Source organism: Pseudopipra pipra, chromosome 5 (assembly GCF_036250125.1).
Source record: "Pseudopipra pipra isolate bDixPip1 chromosome 5, bDixPip1.hap1, whole genome shotgun sequence".
Lineage (NCBI taxonomy): Eukaryota > Metazoa > Chordata > Aves > Passeriformes > Pipridae > Pseudopipra > Pseudopipra pipra.
Genome location: NC_087553.1, coordinates 36,312,554 through 36,338,027, shown reverse-complemented (window position 1 = coordinate 36,338,027; position 25,474 = coordinate 36,312,554). Strand labels below are relative to the sequence as shown.

The 25,474-nt window shown below is 37.6% G+C and overlaps 1 protein-coding gene across 5 annotated transcripts in view; it reads left to right on the top strand.

The window, feature by feature from the left end:
* Positions 1 to 25,474, top strand: part of SYT1 (synaptotagmin 1) — a 349,423-nt gene that overhangs the window by 80,279 nt on the left and 243,670 nt on the right. For 3 of the 5 annotated variants that reach the window (XM_064655598.1, XM_064655597.1, XM_064655595.1), the window contains exon 2: positions 1,657 to 1,762. The exons of the other annotated variants lie outside the window; for them this stretch is intronic. The gene's annotated coding sequence lies outside the window, so the exon portion shown is untranslated. The remainder of the gene's footprint in view (positions 1 to 1,656; positions 1,763 to 25,474) is intronic. 5 annotated transcript variants of the gene reach the window in all.

Below are 25,474 nucleotides of genomic sequence, written 5' to 3'. Positions count from 1 at the left end.
TTTAATTTTAAGAATCTGCTCTGTAAGGTATATAAATTCTAGAGCATTCACAGAGTAGGAGGGATAAACCCTTCAAATTCCTTTAAAAATAACATAGGTACTGGACAAGCATAGCTACCCACAAAAAATATGTGACTCAGAGACTGTCATAAAGCCTCAGAAAAAGGCTGAATGAAACTCTGAGTGCTTGACATTGCAGCAATGTTTTTTTTATTAATGTTGTGGTTTGCATCTAATGAGTTTAATTTTACTTTGTTGTTTTGATAAATAAATACATTCTATCTAGACAGCCACAAGCTACAAAATAATTGTTGACTCTGAAAGCTGAAACATTTTTAACCAGCTTTTCCTGATAGTTATTTCATTAAAACCCTAGGTCCTGGAGTAATTGAAAAGATTTAGTCTTTCTTTTCTGATGGAAAAGACACATTCTGTGGTGTTGTAAATTCTTGTACCCCCGACTTTGGTGACTGTAAATTCAGTGCAATACACCATGCTGATATGGGCTTTATTCTGTAAAAATTAGATGGCAAATAATAAGTATCTACATTTACAGAAAATTCCATCATTTTTGCAATACTGATTTCTTAGTACTTAAGTACTGGAAAAAGAGAGATTCCAAAGTATTTAAAATAATTTAAATGAACTTTTGAATTATGTAGTACTTTTGTTGTTTAAAAAAAAATCTTTATTTCTAACAAGATTTGCCGTTTTATATATTGTCAAGACTGACAAAATGAAATACTGGTGGTATTTCCTCCTAAGGAAAATATAAAAACTGCTACATACAAGATATGGGGATTGAGAACAGCTTTTTTGGGGTGTGATTAAGATAGTGGGCAAGGATTCAAGGCATTTAAGACTGAGAAGGTTCCTTAAACCAGACTTGTGTGACATTCAGCATATTGTTTAATTTTTGTGTACCTCAGCTTTCATCTGTAGAACAAATATGTTGATATAGCTTTACTCCTATCCTTTCCTGTTTCAGTGATTTGATTTATAAAAATCTTAAAGATTTCTAACAATCTTGTTGGCAGAAAAGCAATGCGAATTCCTTTAATTTACCAGAATAGGAGACTCTATAGAAGAAAAATAGAAGAGCTGAGAAGGAAAAAACATTAAAATCTCTAGTATAATCTGAATAGTTCTAGGAAATTGTTTGTATCTAAGATTGAATTGACTCATGTCACTTTTGCCCCTTAATCCAAACTGTTTTGAAATTGTCTGTTTGTGTATAGAAATTAATAAATGTCCAAGTATAAGTCCATGTCCTTTTGGTATCAAATAAGTTCACTGAGCATGCTAAGTTAAGGAACCATGTGGGTTACCACGGTAGAAAAATATGATGTGAGATCACTACAATTCACTGTACTTGGGTCACTGATGAAATCTGCAGAAATGTATAATATTAGAGCACACTAAGAAAACAGTCCAAATCAGTCCATGATGAAGAAAACTTGCTCTTTTTTTTTCTAGGTCTCTTAACGATCTGATTAACTCTCATGATAATCAGCTATTGGCAATCAGCTGAGGGGCACTGAACAAACTAAGTATATTTAAAGGAGTTTTTAAGCAGCAGTTGTGTGCAGGCTAAGATGGAAAATACAGCAGTACGGGAACTGGCAAGTGTTTACATGAAATGTCTTTCTTTTAAAGGGAGAAAAAGGATTTTTTTCTGAACCGTGAAGAAACTAGAAAGTGACTGATAGAGCCTTCATTCAAGATTTCCCTGTGAAAACTGTGTTGATGCCAGTCATATAAGGTATCTTAAACAAACACAAATTTTGTTACCTTCCATGCCCTATTAAATGCTTTAATGCATAGCAGTTTCCAAGAAATAAAATGGAAGTAGTAAATAAATTAAAGAAATAGCTTTTTCTGATGCAAAGTCTCTTAGATTAATGAACACACAATTTTATAGCAATACATGATAATTTCATTCTGATACTAAAGATGAAAAATATCCAGTTTATATGTATTTGTTGTTCAGATAATAGTTTTATTCTTTGCCATCTCTCACCATCAGCTTGCATTTTATCAAATCCCAAGCTGTTATGGTTCGTTATCCATAGATGATCTTGAGCAGCCTTGCATCACAAAAAAATATGCTCTGGCATCTGCCATTGTGCACCACTAAACAGATCACTTCTGAGTAAGGTTTGTCTTTGATTAATACATTCAGTAGCATGTGTCCTTATATTTTTACTTGTGAGTATCTTAGATGATGTTACCTGCATATAGTACAGTGCTGTCATTTTTGGGGTTGCAGATAAAATGTCAGCTGTGCCTTTTTAGCTAACAAGTTCTATTTGAGTTAATGCTTGTATACTTCAATCTCCATAGCAGTCCACTAAGCAGTCCCATTGCTTCTGTAGTCATTTCATAAAATCCTGTATCAGTGATGTAGATAGCACAGTGAAACTAGGAGCTGTGATTATAGTATCAGGCTGGTATTCTAGACCATTTTCTGATTTTAGGAGCCAAAAATGAAATTTATGTCACAATTGTATTAATAGAGTAATAATGTCCAGTAATAAATATATTTACTATGGAAGTCTTTATTTCCTGTAAGGTTGTTACATTAATAAGACTATTCTTTTTTTGAAAGACAATTAGTAAAAATGCACAGTACTCATAGACATTAGAAAATTAAAGTCCCCTTCATTCCTCTAATTTACATCTCTGTTTAGCTATAGTTTTAAGGGGAAAATGAATGTATATTTTTAAGGATGTTCTAAGGTAGTTACTATACTGTTTTGTTCAGACAACATTTGGAAATTGCTTTTTACAGTGCTATCGTTATTGCTTCATCTAAAAATATTTTTTCAGCAATCAGCAGTGAAAATTTATTACTACTCAGTTTTGCTTTAGTACTTCTTGACTCGATAACTATTTTAAATTAATCAATTAAACTGCTCTTAGGAAATTGCATAGATACTTTTTTGAATATGTTAAATATACCTAGCGTTGCTTGCTATAGCCTGAGTAGACTGTCTTCATCCAGTCGCTTTGACATTTTCTCCAGGGATGAGGAGAGTAAGACAAACGATCTTATTCTGTTAAGATTCCTTATAATTTCCAGGCTTGATGCAATTTCAGTGAAACATTGTGCTAAACTCACTCCTAATAGAGGAAAGGTGTTTCTGAATAATCTGAAGATATTTACAGGTCTTCTGCTTGCATGTCACCGTTCCCATGCAATTAATTGTTCATGCTTGCAAGGGTTTTAAGGCTTCATTTGGGTTAGAGCTTTTTAAGCTTTTCCTAATTTTGCAGATGTTTCACAGAGTACTTGTGGAAGTGGAGATCATCCGCAGTTCAAATGAAAAGCAGCAACATATAAAGAAAATGAAATGTCAGGACACTGCTCAGTGAAAGTTCACAAAACAAGTGAAAAGCCGCATGAAAACAATATGTCGTCAAAGTAAATTGTCCCCAAATAAGGAACTCACTTGGAAAGAATACTGCTTTTCATTTGTGTTGTAGAGCAGATTGTTGTGAGACTAACTCTGAATGAGTGAGTTCAGCAGTGGCTGTTATTTTACCCTGAGCCTGCCTTTTATTTTCAGTAATAAAAACTGGTACAGTTCTGTGCTGAATGTGGAAAAAGGGAGGAGTGAGAGAGAGATTACCCCTCGCGAGGGGAAATGGAGGGTCAGACGCTGATCTCTTCACTCTTGTGACCAGTGACAGGAAATGGCATGAAACTGAGTTAGGGACTTTAAGGTTGGATATAAGGAGGTTTTTCACCCAGAGGGTGGTTGAGCACTGGAGCAGGCTATCCAGGAAAGTGGTCAAAGCACCAAACCTGACAGAGTTGAAGAAGTGTTTGGATAATGCTCTCAGGCACATGGTGTGATTCTTGGGGCATCTTGCGTAGGGCCAGGAATTGGACTCAATGATTGTTATGGTTCCCTTCCAACTCAGCAGGCTCTATGGTTCTAAGAAAAATATTTTGTTTTCTAATTCCCCTGTATCTGTTCCTATTCCACCGAAACTTGCAAATTAGTTTTGATTGAAGTAGTAGTGTGTTCATCACATTGATAAAATTAATTTCCATCTCTGTTCGCTGTCGTGCGTATCTCAGTTACCGGCAGTTTCTTCTGAGAATATGAAATACTATGTGTGAATGTGTCTGAGAGTAAGTCACCATGTTATAACTCAGACTAATTTAAATGAAAGCAAATGTTTTGGGATTTGAAAGTTGAATTTCCATTTGAACAGTAGCTTCAAGGACTTGCATGCACATTTGACTGTCTTGTGTCCTGAAGTGGATTGCTAAAGAGATTATCCACATAGACCCATGAGCTAAAATAAGGTTCACAGGAATGTGAAAGAGAATAAAGTTGTCTGTAAGGTAAATATGAAATGGAAAAGCAAATTAAAGCAAAAATTAAATAGGAATGAATCCAGGAGAATGTAAAAGAATCTACTCCAGTAACTTAAGGATGCAACAAAACCTGAGGATCTGATGCACAAATCTGAACTAGAAATGCTTCTTAATATGTCACCCGAGTCACTGAATTTGTTTGGTAGGTCCCTCAGGGTGCTGATGTCTTTATATTACATTACAAATTGGGTTAAAGGGGATACTCTGTAATAAATAGTCAGTAAGAAATACCTTCTGAGACTTCTTGAGTATGTGGAAGTTCTTATTGAAATACAAAATTATTGCAGATGGTTAAGTGTTGCAAGGAGTCTTCCTATTTAAAAATGCCATCATATTGGCAAAAATATTCCTTTAAGTGTTTTAGATGCAATTTCTCTTTAATACTACTTTTCACTTAGAAATACCTATAGCATGTATTTTGGTGGTATATTTTGCTTGTATTTGATGATAGTAGCAAGGATGAAAGCAGTTCTCCTCTTACAGGAACTATTACTTCCACTGTAGTTGCTTTGGACATTCTAGAAAGGCAGAGTGGTGCTCAGGTCAGCACTGAGGAAATCTCCACAGAGCACTGAGGAAAGCTCAGTGTAAATAGTACAGGTCCAGAATCAGGAGGCCCTACATAAACCAGTCTAATGGTGTGAACTCTTTTAATTCAAGATACTGTACCAGCTGATAGCAAAACTTACTTGAGTTCTTTCCCCTTTTCTTGCCTTAGAAGTATTTCGTTCGTAGCCCATTTATGAAAAACAAGGAATCGTGGAATCCTGGGTCTGTTGCAATGAATACCAAAATTATAGGTGAACAAAGGTTGATAGAATGTAAACCTGTCTCTAGAAATAAAAATATTTGCAAAATTTCTTTTTCCTGTGTTTTTATCTCCTTTTTTTCTGAACTAACCCTTCCCTAATTTCTCTTCTGGAAGCCTACAATCCACTGATAAATTAACATCCCTAGGCTGTAGATAAAATACATCTTGCCTGCTTTATCATTGCCATCTTAAAGGTAAACCATTAAGCAACAGTGAAAATGAAATGTTGCATAGATCTCTGGTGCATGCATCCATTAAAAATAACAAGAACAATAAATGCAAAATTAATTAATGCGTTGAAATTTATTAAACTCTGTATAACCTCCTTAGCTGAAAGTAAATTCAACTATCTTATACTGGCAACATAGGCTGCAATGAGATTTATGGAGTTTGACAATTCAGGATGAATCAGATATACTGAAGGCTTTTTGGGGGAAAATAAAATTTCACAAAGTAATACAGTCAAGTGCAGATATTACTCTCCATGTAAGAAAGAGACTAAAATTGCTGGTGCAAAAAAGGTCTCTTTCTTCCCACAGTGCTGCATTTTTTGTGTTACGGTCTAAACCAGCAGCAATTATACATAAGCTGTTAAACAACATGAGAACAATCAAACAGTTGGCTCACTGAGCCAGAGGTGGTACTTGGAGCCCTTGCTGTTTCTCCCAGTCAATCTCAGCATCAGTAATGGTCAGAAAATAGATGCTCATTCTCCTGCATATGTTTATGTGGCAGGGGGAACATGCCTTTTCTTTCCTTTTTGGCAGGCAAAAAAGAAACTAAAATTGCTTGGGAAAATAATAGGTTTATGGGGAAAGTATGCACTTACAAGTGCACACCATACCTGGGAAGGGAATTGTGGTTTTTAAATGGCTGGATAAAAGCTAGATTCTATAGGATGAAGCCAAGAAGCTGGCAAAATTCAAAATATTTTTTGATTTATATGGAAGTGAGAATTGTAACAGTGGGGTTCTGCAGGGCTCCATCCTCAGCCCAGTTTTCTTCAACATCCTCACTAATGACTTGGGTCCAGGACTCGAAGGAATAATAAGTAAGTTTGCTGATGGTACTAAATTGGGAGGAGCTGTCAACTCCCTCGAAGGCAGAGAGGCCCTGCAGAGAGACCTTTACAAATTAGAGAGATGGAGAATCACCAACCATATGAAGTTTAAGAAAGGGCAAGCGCTGGATTCTGCACCTGGGACTGGGCAAACCTGGTTTTGTGTACACACTGAGGAATGAGAGGCCAGAGATCAGCACTGCAGAAAGGGACCTGGGGGTCCTGGCAAGTTGAATATGAGTCAGCAGTGCCCTGGCAGCCAGGAGGGCCAACCATGTCCTGGGGGACATCAAGGAAAGCCAGCCAGTTGAGGGAGGCAACTGTCTCACTCTACTCTGCACTGATGCAGCCTCATCTTGAATACTGTGTGCAGTTTTGAGTGCCACAATAGAAGAAAGGTATAAAGCTATTGAGAGCATCTAAAGAAGGGCAACAAAGGTGATGAAGGGCCTTGAGGGGAAGCAGCTGAAGTCCCTTGGCCTGTTCAGCCTGGAGAAGAGGGGAGACCTCATTGTGGTCTTGAACATCCTGACTGAGGGAAATGGAGAGGCAGGTACCCATCTCTTCATTCTCATGACCACTGAGAGGACCTGAGGAAATGGCATGAAGCTGAGTCAGGGAATGTTAAGGTAGGATATCAGGAGAAGATTTTTCACCCAGAGGGTGATTTGGCAGTGGAACAGGCTCCCCAGGGCAGTGGTCACAGCACCAAGCCTGACAGAGTTGAAGAAGCATTTAGACCATGTTCTCAGGTACATAGCATGATTCTTTGGGTGTCCTGCATAGGGCCAGGAGTTGGAGTCAATGATTATTATGATAACCTTCCAACTCAGCAGAGTCTATGATTCTCTAAGTAAATTATTGCAAGATTTTAGGGGGTAGAAAAAAAACCCCACATGTAGGGCAAAATAAATGGATAAGTGGGTAGGATATTCTTTCATGAAATGAATTATGTTCCAGATAACTATTGCAGGAGGTCATGTGTATTTTTTAAATAATTGATCTTGTTATTTGTCACAGAGGATACAGGATTCGGCAGACCATAGATTTAGATTGGTTCAAAACTTCTCTGGTTCTGTCACAGATTTGCTCAGGTAACGAAATAAAAACTTTGTGACAAATTGGCTCAAAAAAACCCCAGCAGGGTATTTCTGACCGTCTTTACATCTGAATAAATCTGGATGGACATTTAAAGAAACCGCAGCGTGAAGTTAGGGGAACAGCTGTGATCCCAGTCTCATATGCAGTTATTTTCCAAGGTACATTGAAATTGTGAGCCTGAAACAGTCCAAGGATATAGTTTCATGATAGCATTTTTGCTGGAAGTGATGATCTTATGCTCCCTTTTTGTTCCAGCACTAAAAGTGAAGAGAGTAGTTTTCAGCCAGATAAGCCTTATTGCTGCCACACAAGAAAATAGTGCAGTGATGTGCATGTGGAAAGTAGGGCAGGATCTCTTCTCTTTTGGCAGCAGCAAAGTCTTAAATCAGTTTAAGGAGCTTTTGAAACCACTCCAGAACTTTGAGTCTTCACAGAAGGTGGCTGGGGGCAGCGGGTGCTGACGCCACCATATACTTTCTATGTACAAGTATTGCTCACCTCACTATTAGCAAGTGTGCTTAGCATTGTAATGAAGAATGAACTTTGACCACTTTGTATAATTGAACTACCTAAATTAGTAAAAGTCAGTTCCAAATTTGATCCCCAAGTGTGGTAGGTTGACTTCAGCTGGCTTCCAGGCTCCCACAGTGATGAGATCTGTCAGACGCAGATAAGAATTTGTATTTTTAAAATATACAAGGTTTCGTATCGCACTCCCCATGGCTTGAGATAAGGACAGGTAGGTCACTTACCAGTTACCGTTCACAGGCAAAACAGACTTGACTTGAGGAAGACCTATTTTAATTTATTGCCAATTAAAATAGGTTTGTACAGTGAAAAACAAGGACAAAACATAAAGCATGTACTTCCCTTGTTCCGAGACTCAACTTCACTCCTTTATTCCCAACTCTTTTGCCTGCCCCCAGTGAGAGTGCAGGGAGGTGAGGGATGAAGGTTGTAGCGAGTTCACAACAGCTGGTCCCTGTCACTCCTTACTCCTCATGCTTTTCCCCTTCTCCAACATGGGATTCTCCAAAGACTGCAGGGGCTGTAGGGAAATCTTTGCTCCAGCCCCTAGGACACCTCCTTCCCCTCTTCCTTCTCTCACCATGGTGCACACAGGGCTGTTTCTCACACTTTTCCCCCTCACTTTTCACTGCTGGGCAGTGTTCTTGCCCCATCTTAAATACCTTTCTCAGAGGTGCCCCCACCTCAGCTGTGAGCTCAGCTGTACTCTGTGGTGGGTGCATTTGGAGCCAGCTGGAACCTGCTGTGACCAGCCCAGGGCAGCCCCAGCTGCTAGTGCTGGGGCACTGGTGCCCCAGATGCCAAGGTGCCTCTCAAACAGTTTGAGCAGCCAGTGAAAGTAAAGGTAATTTTCTCAGGATAGTCTGAAAAACCTTTTTCCTAACCTCATCTCACAGACACCTGTTTTCCAGTAGCAGACCAATAGTTGTTGCACAGGAGCTCTTCTTTATGCATGCTTCTGTGAGTATGAACAGAATAAATCCCATCATGTATTTTAGGGAAATTGTATTTTTTTCTTTTCACCAGGGCTGTGCTTATGATAGATACCAAGTTGTTTGCTATGTTATTTTGTATTTTTCCATTACTGATGTTAAGTATAGCTGAAAATTTCTGCTAGAAACACAAATAGTAGCCTTTTTTTTCCCCACACTGTGGTTTGTAGCCCATCATGCAGTGCAGCAGGTTCATTGCGCTGATCAGGTTTTGAGTGAGTTTCGCCTGTAACCTCTCATATATGGCACTGAAAAGAAAAAAAAATTATATTCCTTCCATTAAAATATTAAAAAATATTTGCCTTCTGTATCACTGTGAATCCAAAATTTGTACATCCTGGATGTGCAAAATGTGGAAAAGAGAGAAATGGGTGCCAGAAAACAGGTCTGGCCCGGGCCGGGGCAGACTCCCAGTGGGCATCCAGGTCTCCAGTTACAGTCAGGCAGACCTGCTGTATCCCTTCTAGTGCCCACCTCTGCTTTGGGGTTGCCTCTTTTCTGCACAATTAGTTAGGACATGGTCCTGAGATAAATACATCCTTTGCTGTTTTCCCAGTGTTTCCTCGGTAAATTGCGTGAATACCGGTTCCCACTTTATTATCTATAACTTCTGTCTGTTAGTGTCAGAATGGTTGGTGACCCGACCAGAGTCATACTTTGTCCTTTACAACTTGACAAAGTGGTTGGAATTGTTGGCACAAACAACTGGTTTGTTTTGTTCTCACATTAGAAGAAGATGCGATATGAAACCTTGTATATTTTAAAAATACACATTCTTATCTGTGTCTGACAGATCTCATCACCGTGAGAGGTTCAAAATTTGTGATTCTCTGTAAAATTTGATTTTCTGGCACTTTCCAACAACTTGTCTCCTACTGACATGTAGAATTTGATTTTGTGCAAACATCTTTTGTGCGTATGTCTCCTTGATATTGATAACAGTGGCTCGTGGTAATGCTTATCTCCTTTTGATTCTGAAAAGTAATAAAGAAGAAAAATACAAAGTAATAGCTACATGCATTAGTTAGGCAGATATCCATCAAATCTTTGTATCAGACTTAGCTTTTCAGATATCTCAAGAAACAGAGACTAAAAGTAGTGGTAGCATGGCAAACATGCCCACAAAACCAAATAAATCATTGCCAAACAAGGAATGAATGAAGACAGATCTTTCTTGTTCATTCATGAGGTTTTGTTCCCTTTTCCAGGTAGTTTTCTGAACAAATTGTTAATTGCTAATTGCCATAGTCTCTTCATAGCTACTATAATTGGACTCTTCAGCATATGTGAATCTTGGGTTCATTCCCCAAATTCCAGGGAATGTGAGTGGGATAGGAAGTCATTGAAAAGTGGAAAAATAGTCTTAATAATCTGTTGTATACAGATAGGAGTAGTCATTTAGAAAATAGTATAGCATTGCAAACACATAAAACTTCATTTCATCTGTAAAAGAAATCTGTCATTAAAGAACTAGGAATATAAATACGTACAACTGTAGACCTAAATCTTGCTTTTTAGTTTCCAATTTATGAGTGAAAATAATGGATATTTATATGCAAACATGTTTATATACATGACTTTGATACCTACTTGTGGATAATGAAATGGACAAGTACAGTCTGGTCTACTTAGATGTACATATTGGGAGTATTTGGGGTATATTGTAGAAAAATAGGAAATTGTGATGGTTGTTGTGTTTCAACATATGTAGATGTTTATTTGTACAATGTTTGTCCACAAGACACCTTTTATTTAACGTATATTTCTTGATTGTACATTGCTGTATGTACACAATGATTCTGTAATGAGGCTTTGATTTTGTAACTCATAGTCTGAGCAGCCAGATTCACTGCTGACTGAAGATTGCATGGAGGAGCCTGTGTATTTCATTGGCAGGGCATCTGATTTGATGAGAAGAACAGTGGCAGTCTGCTTTATATTGTGGGAAAGTTAAAAGTGATTAAAAGTGATTTTGGCTTTCTGAAAGGCTGTCAGTAGGCTTTGATAGCAGTAAACAAGTTTTAGCTATGCTGTGTGCCATGGAGGAGTCTGCATGGTGTGGCCTGCTTCTTAGGAGAAGCACAGACAGAAGACGATTTCCTGAGCTAGTCATATAATTCTCTAGAAGCTTGTATGAAAGAAAAAGCAAGGTGAGTACAGCCATGTGAAAACCATACCCCTGATGATCAGAACGTAGGTGAAGAACATATATACCAATTGATGAGGGCTTATATGTTTGCCCTAGGCAGAGGAAGCTCATTTTGTGTAGCTAATGCTGTCGTATTTCAGTTCCCAGACCAGATCCTGCTTATATGGTGGCTTCCAAGGGCACTGTTATGGTATTGTCAACATGGAATCTCCTGAGCAAAGCACACGAGGCTGTGCAGCTAGAAGTAAAACAAAAAGCTCTGAAACAAATAACTATCACTCCTCACATACCCCAGACAAATCCAAGAGAAAACATGTCTTGCACACTGCCTGGTGCCTTTTTTATGTATGCATACATGAGGATGGACAGGAGGATCAGTTATGGAGAGTGTCAGCACTGCCAGCAGGTGGGACAGTTAAAGACATCTGGTATGTTGGCTTTTGTAAGTAAAATTTAAAGTCTACTGGAATAGTAGTAAAAAAGTTAGAGGGAGCAGGTGGAGACAGGAGAGAGAGCTTCCATCTTGTCATGCGGTTCCATCTCTGTGTTAGGAACAAATGGCTACAGTGAAATGGGATCTCTTTCCATTTTGTAACCCTGAATGCCATTTGAAAAATAAATGTCATTTTTGTGAAGAAATGAGCCAGATAAAAGTAGAGAAAGCAGCCCTACTTTTCAGGGACAGAGGATGGATGACAGCACATGGACATCCTTAGAATATGTGATTTGTTTTGGCAGGGAAGATGCAAGCTAACTGTAGTGAATTTTGTGAAAGACAGCTATTGCTACTTTTATTTGACAGCAGAAGTCTAACCTGCATCAGTTAGAATTTCCTTGTACTGCAGCAAGTAACGACAGTTAAATAAGATTGACAAATTGTTTCAGCACAAACTGGTTATATGTGAAGGGTGTTGGCTGCAAAATTTCGTTGCACTGCTGCAGAACTGTACGTAATGCATAAACAAGGGTAGGCCAGATGTACTTCTAAGCTCAAACTAATTCTGTAAATAAATGGTTGTTTACAACACAGTAATGTACAAATTTTATAAAAAATCTTTTCAATTTCTCTCTACTGCTATGTGTTCTGCTGCTTCTTTTTCCACTAGCAGCCACATGGTTATTTCCAGATTAATGCATTCCCCATATGTGCTGCTAAAAGATGGATAGATTCAGACCATGCTATAGTGAACAGTATTTTGAAATGTACATTTTATTGGTTTTTTGTAAACGACATGAAAGCAACCAACCTTGCAAGTCTCATCCTGTGTCTTTATGTGGAGAATATTACATAAGAAATATGAGAAACATATTCATGCATGCAGCTGTACAATGCTTATGACTGCTCAGGTGTGTTTGTTCTTCAACAGCACAAGGAAGTTAGAAGATAATGGTAACCTGCCAGTTATTGTCAGTTTGGTGTCTGTGAGTCAGCTGCTTCTGATACATTGTTCATAAATAAGAAGGACATGAGAAACATTTTGAGTTGGGTAATTTTTACATTAACTTTCCCATCCTACTCTATTCACAGAATCATAGAATCAGCTGGGTTGGAAAAGACCTCCGAGATCATCAAGTCCAACCCTTGATCCAATACTGCTGTGGTTACTAGACCATTACACTAGGTGCCACATCCAGTCCCATCTTAAAAATCTCCAGGGATAGTGAATCCACTACCTCCCTGGGCCTCCCACTCCAATCTCTTATTATTCTTTCTGTAAAAGATTTCTTCCTAATATCTAACCTAAACCTCCCCTGGCACAGCTTAAGATTGTGCCCTCTTGTCTGGTTGCCTGGGAGAAGAGACCAACCTCCACCTGGGTACAACCTCCTTTCAGGGAGTTGGAGGGAGTGATGAGGTCTCCCCCGAGCCTCCTCTTTTCCAGGCTAAACAACCTCAGCTCCCTCAGCCTCTCCTCACAGGACTTGGGCTCGAGTCCCTTCACCTCATTGCTTCTTTCTGGACCTGCTCCAGCACCTCAATGTCCTTCCTGAACTGAGGGGCCCAGAACTGGACACAGTACTCCAGGTGTGGCCTCACCAGCACTGAGTACAGGGGCAGAATCACTTCCTTGGTCCTGTTGGCCACACTGTTCCTGATCCAGGCCAGGATGCCATTGGCCTTCTTGGCCACCTGGGCACACTGGTGGCTCCTGTTCAGCTTCCTGTCAATCCAAACTCCCAGGTCCCCTTCTGCCTGGCTGCTCTCCAGCCAGTCTGCTCCCAGCGTGTAGTGCTGCAGGGGGTTGTTGTGGCCAAAGTGCAGGACCCGGCACTTGGCCTTGTTGAACCTCATCCCGTTGGAATCAGCCCAACTCTCCAGCCTGTCCAGGTCCCTCTGCAGAGCCCTCCTGCCTTCCAGCAGATCAGCATTCCCCCCCCACTTGGTGTCATCTGCAAAATCCCCTCATCCAGATCATCAGTAAAGATATTAAACAGGACTGGGCCCAACACTGATCCCTGGAGGACACCACTAGTGACCGGTCGCCAACTGGATGCAGCACCGTTCCCCACCACTCTCTGGGCCCAGCCATCCAGCCAGTTCCTAACCCAATTGCAATACGTAATTTTACACCATTTGGAAACCTTTTCATGTTGTTTTGTCAACAACGACATAGGATATGCTATTAATCCAGTTTTTGTAAAAAGATAATTTTTTTGAGAGCAAAGTTAATAGAGGCATGGTAGCAGTGGCCCTGTGAATAAACTGACTTCAATAAAATGAAAGCTGCTTCAAACACTTTGTCCATGTAAAATTTGAAAAAGCTCAAGCATAAAGATATATAACTATTAAGGCCACATTCTGCCACTTAGAGGATCACTTCCTCCCAGTTGGGTTGTGGCAGCAGAACCCAGCAGCCCTTCCTGGCCTTTCATACCACATTTTGAGAGGTACAGGTGCCTGGTGGAGGATCTTCTACATAACTCATGCTGGGAGTATTTGTTTGAATCTGTAAATTCCCTGATGCTGTATTTTTTGGATTGCAAGCTCAGGGGAATGTATTACTTGTATTTAAGTAATTTCCAATGAAACCCAGGAGTTCCCTTCTCTTTTCAAATACAGGTTAGCAGTGATTGAATGGTGTTTCACATAGACATCACAGCCAGCCCTTTTGATCTGCCCTGAGGTCTACAGAGAAGGATATGGGTCTACAAATCAATAGCATAAAAGCATTCAAAATAAATTTTCTTAATCAAAATTAGGTGTTGTATACAGATGTTGTGAAAGGATGACATCTTGAAATACCCATTGTATCCCACCTGAGAATTGTTAAGCTAACTTTTGCATGTTTGGTTATGTTGATTTTAGTGGAACAATTTGTGATTTAATATGCTAACCAAACACACTAGTCACTGTCAGCAAGTAATGAACTCAGTGCTTGGCTAGGACTGGAGATAAATCTGAATCTAGTTAAAATTACAACATGATGTTCATTAGTTTCAGCAAGGGTAATTTCTGAGATAAAGTGTTGCTATCACCCAATATGTTAAATAAGCAGTTGGACTAAGCAGATGGTGGGCAGAGATCAATGGCTTTCCATTAAACAATAGGTAATTTCTCAGTAGGAAATTACTCACATTCCCAAAAGGGGTCACGTATGAAATTTCTTATGCTGGTTTATAGTTCTAAGAAATCTCGTGATCAAGTGTGTGCACTCTAGAAGAGGCACAAAACGTTACAGACATTTTGAAGAGTGACCTTATTTATTCTGGTATACCTCAGGGCTTCATTGTGCTTGACACTGCATACGAATTGGTCTCAGCTTTACACTGAAGTTTGCCACTAACTTATTTATATGATGAATGTTTCCCAATATTACAGCAAAACTGTACTATTCCAAAATACCACCCTTATATATGATATTAAGTATATAGAAGATTGACATCTTCATATACTTAGGTATATGAAGGTATATCCTTCCATAGGATTTTGTGGGAATAAGGTGCAATGGTTCAGGATGCAGATATGGAGATGTTCCTCAGCCTTTTTGATTAAATGTTGTATAAAATATTTTAAACAATTTGAGAAAAAATCCATTATCTTTACTTTTCATTTAGCCACATCGTGGCCTATTTCAGATTTAAAGCAGAAGCGTCAATGTTGACAGTTGTTTTCCCAACATTTTCAGTTCAGTTGTTTCAAGTTTTTTATGCTGTATTTTTTTTGTTATGTATCTTAAGTATAATTTAGCACTTCCTGAAGTTGTACTTTGGCTAGTATGTAATGTAACAATGAACTGCAGTGAGATGATTTGAGGAGGGATGGGTTCTGTCTTCAACCTTTGAATAGATGGTATCTTCCCTGAGTACCTTACGTCCATCTTGTTCATTTGACTTGGCCTGTTTTTGATTTACCGCAATACATTAGTGTTGAAAACTGTTCAATGTTTCAGGAGCTGGCTGATGGGCACATCAGTTGTCCTTGCCTTGAGGGTAGGAAAAACTATCTGAAGAGCAGGGTGGAGGGCTGGAGGTGATTATACTTTCTGCCCTTCAGTTTTTCTACCCAGCTATCATGAGTGTATGAAACTGAATGAGACTTCCTTAATTTTTAAGCACAAATGGTTGCTTATATCTGTGAACATTCCTGTCTTGATTTGATGGTATCTTGCCCCTACCCAACATAATAATTTAGAGAAAAACAGCCAAAAGAGTTTGGCATAATGAGATATGAATGCGGGGTAAGAAAAAGTAGGTAATTATAGTAGATAAATAATAGATCATTATTTTTACCTGAGGCTTTTACATATATATATGTGATAGATATAGATGGGTTCTAGACAGTGCCTCTACATGTTGACACTGCTTTCTGACAATTTCTAGTCTACTTCACTTACAGATACTAATGAAAAAATATACATAACTGTGAATTGCTGTGGGAGTGTTTTTTAAGATTAAAAATGAAAAACAATTTAACCATTTTAAGATGCCAGTATATTTCTTTTCTCTCATTAAGTGAAGCTTACCTTATCACTATATTTCTTTTGTTGTTGTTGTTTTGGTATTTAATTTTGGTTTGTTTTTTTTTAACCAAACGTGGTTGGCTTGGGTTTTTTCTTGATTTTTTTTTTTTTTTGGAGGGGGAGACTTTTATTCCATTTTCAAAACATGAGAATGGTTATTTGTGTAAATTAAGATGAATGATAGAGTTAACCAATAGGTTGGCATTAGAAAATTTTGACGTTTTGTAATTTTTCTTATATAAATTCTCCTTGAATGATCTGCATAATAAAATAATTTGTATTTTTAGGATGCAGGGCATAACAGAAAATTTCCAAATTATTATTTTCTAAATCTACTATATGTAGTATCTGTTATGCTACAAAAATGCTTAATTAAAACCAAAAGTTGTATGCAAAAAGTCTATTTCATAGGGGAATAAAACATGTCAGAGCAGTGTGCCAGTAGGTTAGTTGAAGTAGTAAATTAAAACTCATCATGCCATATGCTTTCTACTCATTTTTCAGAACTTACTTTTATGAGTAGCTTTGTCTCGTAGGTATAGTTTTGGAGACAGAGTAGCAATATATTTCTGACTTCAAAATGAAAGATTGAGAATGCTGCATCTAACCCTCAAAGACTGATTTCTGTCTATGCCTGTTTTTGAAACTATGCTTTAAATTTTTTTCTCAGTAATATCTTTGTTTGCTGATCATTAAACTATGTGGCTCTTGAGCATCAGCTTCAAAATTCAAGTGATTGTACTGTAAACAATCTGATTCTGTATTTATTCACTTGCCCTAAACTCTTGCCTCCAGCTGATTCAATTTATATTCCATGTCAGCATTAGCAGTGCCATGTAGTAGTGCCTTGCTAATCACTGTGTTTATTTGATGATTACATTTTTTTTGTTCCTAAATTCTTATAGAAGACTCAGAAGCATGTCTTGTTCTTTGCTCATCCTTCAAAACCTGAAGAAAGGAGTAACATTATTTAAAGTTTGTTTTAAATCATTAATTTGTTAATTAAAATCATGTTTGTGTTTGTGTGTGTATATATTGAATACTTCTGTAGTTGCATTTTTTTCTCCATATTTATGTATGTACGCATAGTCATGTGGCAGTCTTTAGAAATCTGTTGATTATATAGGAATAAATGTGGTTTACAGGATTGCAGAAATCATTCCTGAGATCCTATTAGAACTTTTCTGTATTGGAACCACTGCTGTAATGTATCTCATGCCATATTTATAGAGTAAATAATACAGGAAACAGGTAGTTCTTAATCTTTGTGGTAGATTTCAAAACTAGTTCAGCATTGTAAGTATCCCCTTCAAATAAGCGTGAAATAAAAATATGTCATTTTATAGGACCTCATTTTTCTCTTGGATAGGTTTCACAGAATTAAATAAATAGTGATATGCTATCACTAATGTTCAATGGACATTGGATTTTGGACCGTGTAAACGGTATACTTACCTTTTAAAAGTTTCAAGTGAAGAGGTGCCTGCATCCAGTCTAGCTATCAAACAGCCCTTCAATTTTCATTTCATAAAGAAGTGAATGTGGTACACAAATCCAGTAATGTACAGCTACTTAAAATGTCTATAAAGGAAAAAAAAAATTGCATTTTTTTTTCTTTTTTAACATGATCATTTTGTTTACAGTAGAATGAGAATCGTTCACGTGTTTGTGAACAGAAAGCTCAGTAATATTTTCAGTGAGCAGGGAGCAAGAAAGAGCCACCATTGTCTTGCATCTACTGAGAGTTCCAGCCTCTACAAATATTTTACGGGTAGAGGTAATTTTTTATCTACTGCATAGGGCCATTCATAATGTTTTGGCAGAAGACTACCACATAGTATGCAATTAAAACAGAAGACAAAATATATGACAAGGTTTGTGGATACAGAAGTATTAGAAAGTGTTAACTCATGACTAGGCATCGTGAACGAAGATTCGGGAAGGGCTCTACCCACATTTGTTACAAATGCGCTGGTGGCTAAAAAGGCCAATACGAGATAGACATGTCCGGTTGCAAAAGGCACAGCAGAAGGACTCCTTAGGTGGTATATTCTGCAAGGCACAATTCTTTCTGAATTGTCTTTTCTCCTCAAGAGTGATCCTGCGTGCGTTCTGAAAAGAAGCAGCAGCGTTATAGATGGTGTGTCTCCAGACCTCCTGATTGGAGGCCAGAGTAGACCAGTTATGTTGATCAATATGGCCAAGGCTGAGATGTTGTTTCAGGGAGTCCTTGTATCTTCTCTTTGGGGCTCCTCTCTTGCGGCAACTGGTGGCAAGTTCACCATAAAGCAAGATCTTAGGGAGGCAGTGGTCCTTCATCCTTGAGACATGTCCTGCCCAACGCAGCTGTGTTCTCAGCAACATGGCCTCAATACTTGTGACTGCTGCTTGTTCTAGAACAGATGTATTGGTCACATAATCTGACCAGTGGATGTTTAGGATTGTATGGAGACAGCGTTGATGGAAGTGTTCTAAGAGTTACAGGTGGTAGCGGTAGATGACCCATGATTTGGATCCATATAAAAGAGTAGACAGTACAGTGGCTCTGTAAACACTGATCTTTGTACTTTTCTTCAAGTGTTTATTTCGCCAAACTCTTTTATGGAGTTTTCCAAAAGCACTATATGCCTTTGCTAACCTGTTGTCTATCTCTCTGTCAATCTTACCGTCCGAGAAGATGAGGCTAATCAGGTAATTAAACTGCTGGACTGATTTGAGCTCTGATGGTGATATGGGGATGATGGAAGACTTCCTGAGGTGCAGGTTGATAGAGAACTTCTGTCTTCTTTAAACTGACTTCCAGCCCAAAAAACTCATCAGCATCTGCAAAGTAAGAAGTTAAACGCTGCAGAGCTGCTTCTGTGTGGACGACAAGGGCGGCGTCATCAGCATAAAGCAGCTCCCAGACAAGATGGTTTAAGGTCTTGGTGTGGGCCTTCAGTCACCTTAAGTTGAATAGGCTTCCATCAGTACGATATCGAATGTAGGTACCATCTTCATCATCGAGGTCTGCAGTGGCCCTTTGGAGCATCATGCTGAAAAAGACTGTGAATAGGGTTGGTGCAAGAAAGTGTTAACTAATGCACAGATAACACATCCCTGATGATATTGACTGTCACAGTTGAACATCACTCACTTTTAGAAGCATTTTTTCTCATTTGTTTCTCTAGCAGATTATATTTCTTACTAGCAGTGCTTCTCTGCTTTAGTTTTTTCTTCTCATTTATATTAATAATCTTACTTGATGATCTGAACTTAAAACAGAGTTTGTTTTTCTTCACTCTACCTTTTGTGTATTCTTTTTATTCCAGTTTAATTGATGGCATTTAATTTTTAATTTGAGGTACCAACACCTCTGTCTTTGTTAATATCTGGCAGCTTTTGCTGTGAGTGTTATTAAAGACTAGCCTGTGTCTGAAGAGAAAGCATTTCAAAACCCTCACATGCTTTTTTCCTGTAGAGACAAAACTTCTGTCTTTGTATGGTAAACACTCACCTTCCTTACCTCTGAGTATCTGAGCAGTACCAAATAAACTCCTGAACAAGCAGATGCAAAAATGTCCACGGATTACTTCAGGCCAGTGTTAGAAGGTTTCTTATGTTGGAGTGTCCTTAACTTACAAATGGCATTTCTTACTGAGATTGCCTGTAGACTGGGCTCCAGTTGCATCAGCCTTCCAGATACTATGTACATAGATTCACACGGGTTACAATTTAAACTGGTCTCTGTTTTCAGGTTTTGCATCCAAACAAGATGCTTAGAAGTCTGTGGGAAATGCTTTTATTTCAAAATTATCTGATTTGTTTCATTACTATGTGATGTTGAGATGGGAAGATTAGTTTAGCTAATGTGAGTAAGTGTCTGTGATTCCATGAATTTATTTTTTGTTTAGAAATTATATTAGTGTGGTTATGCTGGGACTAATAAAGATCACAGTGTTTGGAAGCAGCTTCAAAGAAGTTACAAAACGAAGCAGAGAAAGTGAAATTATGATTCTGATAAGACTGTTGGATGTATAATGAAGAAAAAGATCTGAGGAGTAGATTAGGAGAAACAACAGCTGAGCAAGAGTTGAGGAGAAGACAAGAAGGTTATGATTACCAAGAAAGAAAGAATTAGGACTGGATAATATTTTTCACTTTGAAGAGATAAAGTGGTCTTTGTTTGATTTCTGTAAAGAAGGAAGAATTTAAGTGAAGAGCAAGAGTTAATAAATATCCTGAGCCACTGCAGAAATTTTTTTACTAATAAGGCTGAGCACTGAAGAGCCAGAAGATGGATAAGGATTTAGAGAAGTCAAAGTTGTTCTGGACTAGCCATACTAAGTCTGAGCTGCTAACAGCCCATTTAGAATAATGCATTGGCAAGGAAGTCAAACATGCATAACAGGGAACTGTCTGGTTGTGTGAAAGAGATGAGTCATTGACTCACAGATTGTACCTAAATCCACGTAATATTCACCAGAGATAAGATTAAAAGGTAGGAGAGTCCAGTACAATAGAGAAAATAAACTGTAAGACAAAAACAGGATGAGTGAAAACTAAGCTACAGGACCACAGAGTCTGAAATAGATGTTAAGAAAAGGAGTAATGTGGAAGTCTGTAGAGGTATTAGGGTGGCATGATTTAAGACTTGGGTAAGAATTGATCAGTGTAGTAGAAAACACTGGTAAGGAAAGAACAGGACGTGCATTTTACAAGGAGGCTGTAAAACTGTTTAAAAATGCTTCTGAAAGATAAGGGATGAAGATAGCACTGTGAGATTAACAGTAAAATGGCAGATGGAGTTGAAGATCCTTTAGTTTAGAATGTTATATGGACCAGTAAGCAGAATCACAGGTTATTGATAAACTGAATAGGATAGGAGCAGATAGCATAAATATAGTGTCATTACCAAGAAATAGAAGAGCAAGATGAAAATGCTGTAGTAAGCAAGCATAAAGAGAAATGAGAGAAAAAGCAAAGGAAAGAAGTAGTAAGCCTGTTGATTTTCTGTCATTTACAAGCCTGAGATCCGAAACATTCTACAAGAAGTGGTGCAGTAATGTGGAAGTTAAAAAATAATACAGATTCACCAACTCCATCCAGGTCCCTTCGGACAGAAGCTGTCCAGTAGTGATACTGAGTATTCAAGCAGCTGTGAATCCCCTTAACTGTCTTTTCACTGCTTTCCTAAGTTCCATTGCTTCTTATGGAACATAGAGAAGTATCTTTTTTCCTCTGCTGTATTACTTCCTTATCCATCTTCCTGTTTTAATTCCACTGCATTTATAATCTGTACAGTACTATCTTATGTTCACTGGTACCTGCTATGATCATTTTGTTCTTCTTTTAAATACTGAACAGATTCAGAAGTCTTGTAGCCTTTCATCATAAAATAACCTTTTAATCTCCAGATAAGCTCTCCGGGTCCTCCCTGCTAAAGATTTTGAATATCCTTGACTTTAGCATCCTGAACTGTTAGTGACATTTAAAGACTGGTGTCTGAGATATGTCTATAGCTTGCATTTTGGATCTGTTTAATCTTTATTTTTAGAAACACAAGTTCAACCATCTTGGTTTTGGTTTTGGTAACCAGCTATTTCTGTTTTCTTTACCACAACAGCAGTGTTTTCTAACTCAAGTACCAAAATCAACTGCTAGTCAAAGTCATCTGTTTTTACAAATGGCTGCAACATTCTGACAGCTGACAGGACAAAAACTAGCAAAAACTAACTAAAAAACCCAAATGAGCTTATGTTTACAGCATGAGATTAAACATCAGTTACTGAAAATTTTAATACATGAATTCATTATAACTGCTAAATGAATATGCCTTTTGGAAAAACATATCTTCAGAAAAAGATATGTTTTGAGCATGGAGAAAAATAGTCTGTATTTCAAATGTTGAACAGTTCAGTCTGTCAAAAGATATTTTCTTTGCAATAGGCATATTTAATTTTTGAAAAGACGTTGGCCCATAACTTACTGAGAGAAATTTTGGTTGACTTCATCAGATTTCTGTTTATGAAAAACTGCTATACTTTTCTATTCTGCAATTCCTTCAGCTTACACATTTCTCCACCTTGCAGAATAAGCAAGTTTTGTCTATTAAATTTGATCTTTTCTAGAGTCCTGTCTATTAGAAGGTGGCCTTTGTCACATTTTTGTCTGTTGAAAGGATAAATGGCTAAGTCATTTTTTTCTGCTTTGCATTAAGGAAAGCTGAAGCCCAGAGGCTAAGCCTTTAAAATCATATACACAGGTATTGCAATGATTAAAACCCAGAGAAGTTACATACAGCCTCTCACATGAGGATTTGTTTCTTTTGAATTATAAATAATCCCCTTGCTTACGTACCTTTAGACCATAGTGGCCTTTTCAAATATCTGTTGCACATGACTCTGTGCAGTTTACCACTAGTGCTCTTTGCCTTGTCACCTAAAATGTGATATACAGGTCTGTATTGGTCTTGGTTTACTTTCAGAAAATATTTCCGATGTTAAATTTCAGACTACTATCATCTCTACATTTTTCTATTCTGCTCAGTCTTCCTCATTCTGGAAATATTTTCTTTATTAAATTATTTTGATTTAGAGATCATGTTCACAAAGTTTATTTAATACATTTTAGCCAATTTTTAATATATTAATATGAATGATAAGTAAAATGATTATATTACATTAGAGTATTATAAACCCAAGGCTATGCTAAAGAAGGGGTTTTATCAGCTAATAACTTTATGTTGTTGCCTAAAAGACTGTGGAGAAAAAGACTCCAGGCCAATTTAGTGTATAAGATAAGATAAAGAGAGCAGGTCCTTTAATCTCAGGCCTAAGGCCTAGAGGAATACATACCACGCATGCCCTCTCAGACAATGGTTCTGTGATTTTATAATAAGGTCCATCCAATCCCAGATTTGTCCACCCTCGTTTCTGCCCCTGACACACCTCTTTGGGAATTGGGTCTGGGGGCATTTGGGACCCCTTCTTCCTCATCTTCATCTTCTTCACAGCACATTCAGTTCTTGGAGTTCCTCTAAAGTTCTGGGCTTGAAGGTCGCTGTGTCTGTGTGATATCTTCTGGTCTAGGCCTTAAGGTGTTTTTCTACAATTCTACCTTAAAAAGAAGACTAAACACACCAACAGAATTTTAGAGGGATTGATATGAAATGGGGTAGTAGGGTTGGGTACGTGTAAACATTATGCTACAGGGTAAGGAATATAGTACAGCTACATTAAAATCTACATTCACTACACATCTACTTCAAAAATCTACAAAAATTTAAAAATCAAAAGCTCTGAGGCATCAATGGGAAACCAATTTGAACAGGAGGAATAGCAGCATTTTTTATATCTTTTTTCCTATTTTTTAATACTTAGGATGTTTTATTTAAAACACATAAATAAAATCAGAAAATGTGAAATTCTTCCTTCAACATGTCAGCTAGTCTTTAAGTGTTGTTGTTACTGCACAAGTTTGACTGACAGCAGTGTCAAACACATAGTGCATTTCATCAAGCACCTCTGTATAAGCTCTGTACTAATATCTGTGGTATATATTACTGATGCTAAGGTAGGCTTGTAACTGGGATTGAAAGTGTGGTATTAGGCTTTGGTTTAGAGTTTTAGATTAATTTGTTTTGTTGTGCTTTTCCACAGAACATCCATTTGACCTTTAATATTTAAACAGATGTGATCTTCAGCTGAGTATTTTTTGTACTGTCCATAATCACAATGCTGTACAAAATGGCAGTTCTATTTACTGTAATTTGTGATATATGAGGCTAATTTTTAAAGTAAATAAGTTTTTCAAAATCAGAATCAATTAAATATTAGCCAACAATAGCAGTAACAGAAACATGGGCCTGTGACTAACTCATACATTTAAAGTAAAAAATACATTTCTAAAATAATTGAGTATTTGAGAAGATGCCAAACTTGTTGGCTAATAACTTTCTTTTTTACTAATTCCACTGAGGAAAACTAAAACCACTGAATGACTTTTCTTTCTCAGAAATACAAAATGTAAAAAAGTTCCTATGCAACCTCTCCCTTACTCTTCTTAGAAAATTTCCTTCCTCTTTGTAATACATCTCTACCTTTTCACTTTTCTCTCTTCTACAGTTTAGCGTCATGTTTTCATGAGCTACTAAATTCCTAAGCTGAGCTGCTTCTTCCTGCTCCCCAAATAGCTTTCACTTGTTCTCTTGCATTTTGACTTTTAGTACTTCTCTTCATAAACTAATATTAAAAAGAGAAGAACTTCTTCATTTGTCCTTTGAAATGCTCCTCGAGTTTGATTGAAATGCAGTCTATTAAAATTACCTTTTTGCTATTTTCTTCTGGTGAAAGAATTGGAAGTTCACCAGACTCGCTCAGTATTCCCAGCCAAAGACTGACTGCACTGTGGTTGCAGTCAAGTGCCTTAATATATAAAGCAGTTTCAAGACTTTGATGAATGCCAGTTCTGTATAAATTTATGTATAGATTTAATGTCAAACACACAATTTGTCCCAGTGTTCTCTTTTTTAAGTACTGGTATTCTGCTGCAGACCCAAAAAAGACCTAGCACAGGCAGAATGCTATGGTTGAAGTGAAAGTCTAAGTATTTTTAAGTAGTAGTTTTCATTGAACTTCATTCATTTTCATTGAGGTATTTTGATATTCAACACATTCTTGGAATTCATTAGAATAATCCCTTCAAATTTACCCTAAAAGTAAGATTTCATGTAGAACTTATAGACATCTAGGAAGCAAAATTTTAAATTTACTGTTTGCCTAAAGTTTTACAATATATATTTTAACTTTTTTTAAAAAGTTTTGAGTATCTGTAATAGAAGTGGGGGGTTTTGTAGCTCAAACTTATTTTAATTTCCATCCCTTCCATTTCAATGAAATTTCCATGGTGTCAGATTCCTTTCTAAGAGCTTTTGTGAAACATCTGCTCTGAAACAGAAGAGCCGGATAAGAGTATAGCGAGAGTACATTGAGATTGCCCAGGAGCTGCTGAAGCAATCCAGTCAAGTGGATTCTCTGTGGTTTCTTTTTGCCTTTCTGCTTAAGTGTCCGCTGCATGACTTCTGTAAAAATGTGCTTTTGTTCTCCTATCTTCTAGTGGATCTTCAGATGGACACAGAATTCTTCCCATACTCATCTCAGCTTAAATACTAGCTTTTATCTCTCAGCTGGGTAACTACAGCTCACAGCAACAGTTCAAATGTACAGGGAAAAAAAATCTCCCCTGCAGGGTTTGATCAGTTCAGACTTCAAACTCTGCTTGTGATACATATTTATCTACCTGCTTTAAAAAAAATGAGAATGACTATGAACTTGCTTTTACCATGCAAACATATTCTCCAAAACATTCATGTTCTTGATTGTGGCTGTGAAATTTGCCATATTAATAATTTAGTGTGACACATGCATTAAATAGGGGCAGAACACTTCTAGGGCATTAACTAGGGGTACAGCATTTCTAAACTTTTAGCTGCTTGACTTTGC